Source organism: Phyllostomus discolor, chromosome 5 (assembly GCF_004126475.2).
Source record: "Phyllostomus discolor isolate MPI-MPIP mPhyDis1 chromosome 5, mPhyDis1.pri.v3, whole genome shotgun sequence".
In the NCBI taxonomy this organism is placed as follows: Eukaryota; Metazoa; Chordata; class Mammalia; order Chiroptera; family Phyllostomidae; genus Phyllostomus; species Phyllostomus discolor.
The window spans coordinates 114,684,538-114,694,376 of record NC_040907.2 but is presented as its reverse complement, the minus strand read 5'-3'; the positions used below and the strand labels follow the sequence as shown (position 1 = coordinate 114,694,376).

Here is a 9,839-nt window from a genome sequence, read left to right as displayed (position 1 = left end):
CCTCAATGACAAGTAGTTCTCCATATTGACTCAATTTCACACCTTTGTACATTACTGTTCTCTGACAAATCATTGCCCTACTTCACCTGGAGAATGACTATACTTTCTTTAACATTTGGTTTTATAGGAAACTGTGTACCTGACACCTAAATCTATATTAAAAGCCCCGTCTCTGATTTCCAATTATACTTTACATGAGAGCCTTTACAACAATTCTCATACATTTTGCAATTGTTATTGTTTGTCTGGTCTGTTAATGCTAGCTTCTTTAGGATATAGTTTGAATTTTTCATATCTTGATTCCTTAGTTTCTATCATAATGCATGGCACATATTAAAAGCCTAATAAATATTCTTGAATTAAAAGTTAAATGAATAATACTTATTTGGCAGGAGAGATACCATGATTATGAAGGTAGTTTTCCCAGGGTAAGGCTTATCCTTTGCATTATAGATGTGCTGACCCCTCCGATTTCCCCAAATGTGGGAAACTTGACTTCATAATTTGTGGTAGTGAGGAGCTACATTCACCCTCTCCCTTAAAAAAAATAAATGAATAAATAAAAGCACAAAATATCTGCTACATACCATAAAATCCTCCTTTTGATTAATTTCTGTTCCATTTCTATGTCTATGTAAATTTTGGTATAGATGCAACTAGATGTATTCATCTGTTTTCATATACTTTTGTATCATGAGTATCCATACATATATTCCAAATTCTGGTAAAGTTATAGCCTATCAGTTTGATGAACAACTAGTTAACAATAAGAATGGTCAGGCCTGGCTGGTGTGGCTTGGTGGTTCAAGTACTGACCTGGGAACTAAAGGGTCACCAGTTTGATTTCCAGTCAGGGCATATGCTTGGGTTGCAGGCCAGGTCCCCAGTAAGGGTCACATGAGAGGCAACCACATGTTGATGTTTCTCTCCCTCTCTTAAAAAAAAAGAAGAAGAAAGGTCAGAAGGAAGGCAATAGACTTTGGCAGGCTTCTAGAAACTTGGGGAGCAGGGCTAAAAATGGTGGAAACATTTTGCTATTCAGTGAGACTCTCTGAAAAGAAATAAGGAAGAAACAGGAAAGAAACATTTGTCCAGAGCTTCAAATAAGTGAAGACAAATTTTCCTGTCTACTTTCTTTATAACCACCAAAAGAGCCCACATCATTTATAAGAAGGTGACTGTTTACTTCATTAGGTTATGATCATCATCTCCACCTGTCATAATGGTGGGTCATCAAAGTAGAAATTCAAAGATTTTTAAAATTTTACTTTAGTTTGAATAATGACTGCCCAAGATACCATATTCTAGTCCCTGGAAGCTATTAATATGTTATATTACATGACAAAAGGGACTTTGTGGATATAATTAAATTAAGGATCTTGAGTTGGGGATATTACTCTGGTTATTCAGTTGGGTCTAATGTAATTATAAGGGTCATTATAAGAGAGAGGCCATACAATTCAGCAATTCCACTTCTGGGCATTTATCCAAAGAAAATAAAACACTAACTCAGAAAGATATATGCACCCTCCCTGTTCATTGAAGCATTATTAATGGTAGCCAAGATAAACAACTTAAATGTTCATCAATGGATGAATAAAGAAAATGTTATAATATAATTTAGCCATAAAAAATGAAATATTGTCATTTGAGACAACCTGGATAGACCTTGAGGGCACTATATTAAGTGTAATAAGTCAGACAGAGAAAGGCAAGTACTATATAATTTTATTTATATGTGGATTATAAGAAGAAAACAAAACAGTTTTTAAAATCCCAGGTTCATATATACAAAGAACAGATTGATGGTTGCCAGAGGCAAGGGTTGGTGTAGTGGCTGAAACAGGTAAAGGGGCTCATGAGGCACAAATTTCCAGTCATAAGATGAATAAGTCATTAGGATGCAATGTATAGCATGGTGACTATAAGTAGTACTACTGCCTTGAACATTTGAAAGTTCCTAAGAGGATAGATCTTAAAAGTTCTCATTAAAGGATAAAATATAATTATGTATGGCGATAGATGTTAACTAAATTTATTGTGGTGATCATTTAGCAATATTATAAATATTGAAACTAACACAGTGTTATATGTCAATTATACTTCAACAAAAAGATTTAAAAAATAATTTTTAAAGAGTAAGAGAGTCCAAAGAATGAGAGATAGAGAATTATGAAAACAACAAGATGTTACACTGCAGGTTTTGAGATGGAAGAAGGGTCACAAGCCAACAAATGCAGGTGGCCTCTAGAAGCTTGAAAAGGCAAGGAAACAGTTTCTCCCTAGAGACTTTAGAGCCTACAGTATTCAAAAGGCTTAGATAATAAAAGTTGTTGGAATACATAGTGAAAGACCATGTATGTTGGAGTCAAATATGTCTGCTTGGGGAAGACTTCAACCTCCAGCTATGGCATGGTCATTGGCACTGGACATTCCCTTCTGCTATAAACACTATAAAGTTAGATAAAACATAAACTATGTTCATGCACTGAAAAGGCAGGAGAAAGAGCTTTTATTGGTCCCCTGAGTCTGTCCCTTGCTTCAACAGTGTTTGGACAGAACAGAGCCAGGGATACCCCTCCTTCCTGCTTCTGACCACCCTCTAACCTCTTTTCTAGTCCAAACCTTCAGAACCATCTCTCCTATCCTTGGCCTCTGAGACCAGCCAACACCCTTTTTTGAGGTTAACTCCTGATTGCCAAGCAACTATCAGCACCCAAATTCATCTGGGGGGAGGCCTTTGGCAACCTCCTGGTCAACCTGTATCTGCAGGCCTTCTATACCTACTTCTCTAGGGGGCTTCTATTTTAACCACAATGTTTTGGATATAGAGGACATGGGCCACTTCTTTTGAGAGTTGGCCAAGGAGAAGCTCAAGGGTGCCCAGCATCTTGAAGATGCAAAACCAATGCAGTGGTCATGTCTCCTTCTTGGACATGCTGAAGCTGTCCCAAGATGAGTGGGTTAAACTCAGGATACCATGGAGTCATGGACAAGAGCTTGATCAGGGCTCTTTTGGATCTGTATGTCTTTGGTTGTGCCCACCCAAATCCCCATTTCTGTGATTTCCTGGAGAACTACTTCCTGGATAAGCAGTTGAAACACTACCAGAAGATGAGCAACCACTTGGCCAATCAAAGCAGGCTAGGTGGCCCCCAGGCTGGGCTAGGTGAGTAAATCTTTGAAAAGCTCGCCCTCAAGCCTAACTGGGAAGGAGCCTTTGAACCCTGGAGACCTTTGAGGAGACCCCTGCATCCCCTTGGTGTCTGACTTCAGCTTGAGCCTTTCCCTGAAATCACTAAGCAGCCTTTTAACAAACTTGGAGCCTCTCCCATGCTGGGGACCAACTAGAAACAATAAAGCTTTTTGCAAAAGAAAAAAGAGAGAGCAGGAAGCATATACCTAAAATACCCTAGGAAAAAGAAACTCCAGACTTTGATTTGCCCTGATTCTCTAGTGGGGGCATTTCCCCTACTGTGGTACAAGGTGGAGAAGCCCAAGTAGAAGGACACAGTTGCTAAATAGAAGAGATTAGATTTCTGAGATGGTAAATCAGGAAGAATTCATGAGATAGGATGTAGGAAAGAAAAGAGCTGCAAGGCTTTGCATGAGTAGAGCAATACTCCATTACATACAGAGAAAGGAACTTCTATGAAGCTGAGAGTTCAGTGGAAAATACAGAAGTCACAATTGCTGAAGTCTTTGGACTTTTATGTCAACCAGAGAGACTTCAGTGACCTTGGCCATACAACTGAAACCCCAGATAGGTCATATCTTTGAAAATAAACATGTCATAGAGTAAGGGCCATTCTGTAAGACTAAGGACAAAACCAAAAGAAAACTCCAAATTAGCCTTCAAGTACTAAAATAATCAGCTAAGGATACAACTGTTTGCCAGAATATAACATAAAGCTCTTTAAAGGAAAGAATATAATCCTATAGAGATAGAAATATGAGAAAAATAAATAAAAAGTGATTCAAAAATGATAATCAAAACAAATAAAATGATAATCAAATCAAATAAAAAGTGATTCAAAAGTGATAATAAAAACAAAAAAAATAGATGATAAAAATTAGTCCCTAGCTCTGGCTTGTGTGGCTCAGTGGGTTGAGTACTAGCATACAAACCAAAAGGTCACTGGTGCAAATCCTAGACAGGGCACATGCCTGAGTTGCAGGCCAGGTCTCTGGTTAGGGGTGTGCCAGAGGCAGCCAATTGATGTTTCTTTCACATGTTAGTGTTTCTCTTTCTCTCTCTCACCCCCATCCCTTCTCTCTAAAAATAAATAAATAAAATAAAGTAAATCAGTCCTTAGCCTAGAAGTTTCAGAAATTGAATTCAGCAGGGAAAAAAAAACACAAAAATTTTAAAGCCACCATTATGAATATGTTTCAGAACTTATAGGAACACATGATTATAAAGAGTGGAAAGACTGAGAACCTTAGCAGAGAAATGAAAACTGTAATAAAGCAACACCCTAGCATGAAAAAGGACAATATCTAAAATGATAAATTCACTCTATGACAAAAGATTGAATCAGTGAAATAGAAGACATCAATATAAGTTCTCTACTCTGAACAAAAAAAGACAAAACAATTTTATTAAGTGAAATGAGTCTGTGTCATTGATAGGGGGAGCTGTAAACAGACCTTACAGTGGATTTTATCCAGTCCACTAGGCTACCTGTACGTATTCTTTCTCAGAAATAAGCTCTGTGTGTCTGGATCATTTAAAGCCATCTGTGATTGCTCCATAGTGAGCTGTGGGTCCTACATCAATCATGTTCTTCCACGCCACAGCATCCCAAAACAAAGACATTGCTCTTAAATTAGTTACTCTCACTCTCACTTTCTCCTTTTAGTAAATGAAAAGGTTATTCAGGAATCTGATGGTAACAATCTACAGAATAAAACAACTCCTTCACACTATACCCTTACTTCTAATAATTTCTTGGTTTTGCCCTTCTCCTTCATGGACCACCATTGTGGTGACCAGTGCTGTTAGGGGTACTTTTTATTTTTCTTGCCTAATTTTTCCCTTTGTGTGTGGTTTTGATCTAGTTGCAAAGGTCAGATTAACCAAAATCTGAGTTTAGTTTGTCATTAGGTTTAGTCTATTACTTTCTTTCATTTTTTCTAATATAGATAAAAATAATCAAAGGAGTGTATATTTGGTATGCTTCTTATTTAACAGTTCTTTATATGGTCTGAGGAGAAGAAAAAAGAACAAGAGAAATATTTGAATATATAATGGCTAAAATCATCCACAAGAAATGTAAAATTGCTATGGGTCCAAGAAGCTGAGTAAACTCCAAACAGAAAAAAATTAAAAGAAAATTATACTGGGGCTAAGCATCAAAGATAAAAAGAAAATTCTATTTTTTTTGATGAGCATTATTGCAGCAATTTACCTTTTTGATTTAATCTTTATTGTATTGTTTTTCCATTACTATTTAGTCCCCTTATACCTCCCCCGCCAACAATCACCACACTGTTGTCCATGTCCATGAGTCCTTTTTCCTTTTTGCTCAATCCCTCCATCCCTTAACCTCCCCACTAACTGTGATCTGCTCTCTGTCTATGAGTTATCTTTGTTTTGCTTGTTAGTTCAGTTTGTTCATTAGGTTCCACATATGAGTGAAATCATATAGTATTTGTCTTTCTCTGACTGGCTTATTTCACTTAGCATAATGTTCTCCAGGTCCATCCATACTGCTGCAAAGGGTAAAATTTTCTTTTTTATTGTGAGTAGTATTCCATTGCATAAAATGTCACATAGTTATATTATCCAGTCATCTACTGATGGACACTTGGGTTGCTGGTAAATATCTTGGCGGTGGTAAATAACACTGCAATGAACATAGGGGTGCTTATGTTCTTTAGAATTAGTGTTTTGGGTTCCTTCCAATATGTTCCCAGAAGTGGGATCCCTGGGCCAAAAGGCAGATCCATTTTTAATTTTTTTGAGATATCTCCATACTGTTTTCCACAGTGGCTACTGAAGTCTGCATTCCCACCAACAATGCAGAAGGGTTTCCCTTTCTTCACATCCTTGCCAGCACTTGTTGATTTATTGATGATAGCCATTCTGACAGGTGCGAGATAGTATTGCATTGTGGTTTTAATATACATTTCTCTGATGACTGGGATGACTGGTGATTTTGAGCAACTTTTCGTATGTCTATTGGTTGTCTGTGTGCCCTCTTTGGGAAGGGTCTGTTCAGGTCCTTTGCCCATTTTTTAATTGGGTTGTTTGTTTTTATGGTGTTGAGATTTTTAAGTACTTTATAAATTTTGGACATTAACCCCTTATCAGATTTATCAGCAAATATGTTCTCCCATTCTGTGGGTTGTCTTTATATTTTGTTGATGTTTTTCCTTGCATGCAAAACCTTTTTAGTTTGATGTAGTCTCATTTGCTTAGTTTTTTTTTTTTCCTTTTGTTTCTCTTGCATGGGGAGATATATGTGATAAAAAATTGCTACAAGCAATTTTTCTGATATTTTGCTGCCTATGTTTTCTTCTAGGATTTTTATGGTTTTGGGTCAAACATTTAAGTTTTTGATCAATTTTGAATTTATTTCTGTATGTGGTGTAAGAGGGTGGCCTAGTTTCATTTTTTTGCACATATCTGTACAATTTTCCCAACACAATTTATTGAATAAACTGTCTTTAGTCCATTGTATATGCTTAATTCCTCTGTTGAATATTAATTGACTGTAGAGGTTTGGGTTTATTTCTGGACCCTCTATTCTGTTTCATTAATCTATGTGTCTGTTTTTATGCCAGTACCAGGCTATTTTGATTATTATATCCTTATAGTATAGTTTGATATATGGTAGCATGATTCCTCTAACTCCTTCTTTCTCATGTTCACTGTTGCTATGTCCCCACAGCAACCCCTTTTGGGGTTTCATATAAATTTTTGGAATATTTGTTCTGATTCTGTGAAATACATCACTGGAATCTTGATAGTAATTGCATTGAATCTATAGGTTGCTTTGGGTAGTATGGACATTTTAATGATGTTAATTCTTCCTATCCATGAACACAGTATGTGCTTCCACTTATTTCTATCTTTTTCAATTTCTTTCTTTAGTGTCTTATGATTTTCCATGTGCATATCTTTTATATACTTAGGTTTATTCTGAGGTATTATATTCTTTTTGTAGCAATTGTGAATAGGATTGTATTCTTAATTTCCCCTTCTGTTAGTTTATTGCTGGCATATAAAAATACAATTGAATTATAGAATATTAATTTTGTAACTTGCTACTGTGCTGAATTTACTTATAAGTTCTTATAGTTTCTTGGTGGAATCTTTGGGATTCTCGTCTGAAAAAAATTTTACTTTTTTTCCTTTGCAATTTGGATGCCTTTTATTTCTCCTTCTTGTCATATTGCTATGGCTAAGACTTCCAGTACTATGCTGAATAAGAGAGGTAAAAGGAGACATCCCTGTCTTGCTTCTGATCTGAAGGGGAATGCTTGTAGTTTTTGCCCATTGAGTATGATCCTAGCAGTGGGTTTGTCATCTATGGCCTTTATTATGTTTACATATGTTCCCTCTATTCCCACTTGGCCAAGAGTGTTGATCATAAATGAATGCTAGCTTTTATCAAAATTTTTCTGCATCTATTGGTATGATCATGTGGTTTTTATCCTTTATTTTGCTCATGTGGTGAATCACATTTATTAATTTGCAAATGTTGTACCAACCTTGCATTCCTGGAATAAACTCCACTTGATCATTGTGTGTGATCTTTTTGATGCATTGCTATAAGTTTGCTAATATTTTGATGAGGATTTTAGCATCTATATTCATCAGGGATATTGGACTATAATTTTCTTTTTTGTAGTGTCTTTATCTGGTTTTGGAATTAGGACAATGCTGGCCTCAAAAATGAGTCTGGGAGCCTTGTCTCCTCTTGACTTCTATGAAATAATTTGGGAAGGAGAGGTGTTAGTTCTTCTTGGAATGTTTGGTAAAGTTTACCTGTGAAACCATCCAATCCAAGACTTTGGTTTGTTGGAATATTTTTTGATTATTGGTACAAACTCATTAGTTATAATCTGTCTATTCAGATTCCCTGATTCTTCCTGATTTAGTTTTGGAAGATTGTAGGTTTCTAGGAATTTATCCATATCATCTAGGTTGTCCAATTTGTGGGCATGTAATTGTTCATAATATTTTCTTCTAATCCCTTGTATTTCTTTAGTGTTAATTTTTATTTCTCTTCTTTCATTTCTGATTTTATTTATTTGGGGTTTGGGGTTTTCCCTTTTTTTCTTGTTGAGAATAGTTAAAGTTTTGTCAATCTTGTTTCTCTTTTCATAGAATGAGCTCTTCAATTCCTTTATCTTTTGTATCAATTTTCTAGACTCTATTTCATTTATTTCTGCTCTGAGTTTTATTATTTCCTCCCTTCTACTCACTTTGGGCTCTGCTAGTTGTTCCTGTTCAAGTTCCTTTAAGTGTGAATTTAGATAGTTTATTTTGGCTTTTTCTTGTTTTTTGAGATAGGCTTGTAATTCTATGAATTTCCCTCTTAGGATTGCTCTCCCAGTGTACCACAGATTTTGAATTGTTGTGTCCTCATTTTCATTTGTTTCAAGGTATCTTTTGATTTTTTCCTAGATCTCATGGTTGACTCATTCATTGTTTAATAATGTGTTGTTTAGCTTCCATTTCTTTGCATGTTTCTCAATGTTTTCTTGTGATTAATTTGTAGTTCCATAGCATTGTGGTCAGATAATATGCTTGATATGATTTCAGTCTTCTTACATTTATTGAGCCTTGTTTTGTGTCCTAACAATTGGTCTATCTTAGAAAATATTCCATGTACATTTGAAAAGTATGTATATTTTGCTGCTTTGGGATGAAATGTTCTAAAGATATCAATTAAATCCATCTGATCTAGTGTGCCATTTAAGTCCACTGTCTCCTTGTTAATTTCTGCCTGGAAGATCTATCCATTGAAGTCAATGGGAAGCTAAAATCCCTAATATGATTGTATTTCTGTTGATCTCTCCCTTTATATCTATCAAGATTTGCTTTACACATGCAACCATGTTGGGTGGGTAAACGCTTACTAGGGTTATATCCTCTTGTTAGATCGTTCCCTTTATCATTATGTAGTGTCTTTCTTTGTCTTTTATTATATATAGGCTTTGCTTTAAAGTCTGTGTATTGGATATAAGTACTGCTACATTTTATCTTTTAAATTTGCATGAAATGTATTTTAATCTGTGTATATCTTTTAATCCTTTAGTCCGTGTATATCTTTCTATCTGAGATGGGTCTCTTGGAGACAGCATATATGTGGGTCTTGTTTTCTTATCCACCAGCAACCCTATGTATTTCAGTCAGAGTATTTAAGCCATTTACGTGTAAGTCGATTATTGATAAATATGTATATAGTGCCATTTTGTTGTTAGACTGTTTTCCTCTGTTGTTTTTTATTTTGTTTATTTGTATCTCTTTTTCTTCTTCTTCTTCTTAAAGCAAACCCTTGAAAATTTGTTGCAATACTGGTTTAGTGTTAACAAACTCCTTTTGCTTTTTCTTGTCTGGGAAGCTCCTTGTTTCTCCTTTGATTTTAAGTGATAGCTTTGGTGGGTAAAGTAGTCTTGGTAATAGGTCCTTGCTTTTCATCACCTTGAATATTTAATGCCACTCTCTTCTGGCCTGAAATGTTTCTGTTGAGTAATCAGATGCCAGTCTAATTGGTGCTCCCCTGTAGGTAACTACCTGCTTTTCTCTTGTGGCTTTTAGGATCCTTTCCTTGTTTTTAAGTCTTGTCATTTTAATTATGTTGTGTCTCAATGTAGGCCTCTTT

General features: G+C 35.6%; 1 non-coding gene across 1 annotated transcript; it reads left to right on the top strand.

The window, feature by feature from the left end:
• The first annotated feature begins 377 nt into the window (after window positions 1-377).
• LOC114498362 lies at window positions 378-535 on the top strand. The gene has a single exon (XR_003684784.1). It is a non-coding gene; the product is annotated as a U1 spliceosomal RNA (small nuclear RNA).
• Window positions 536-9,839: the final 9,304 nt, after the last annotated feature.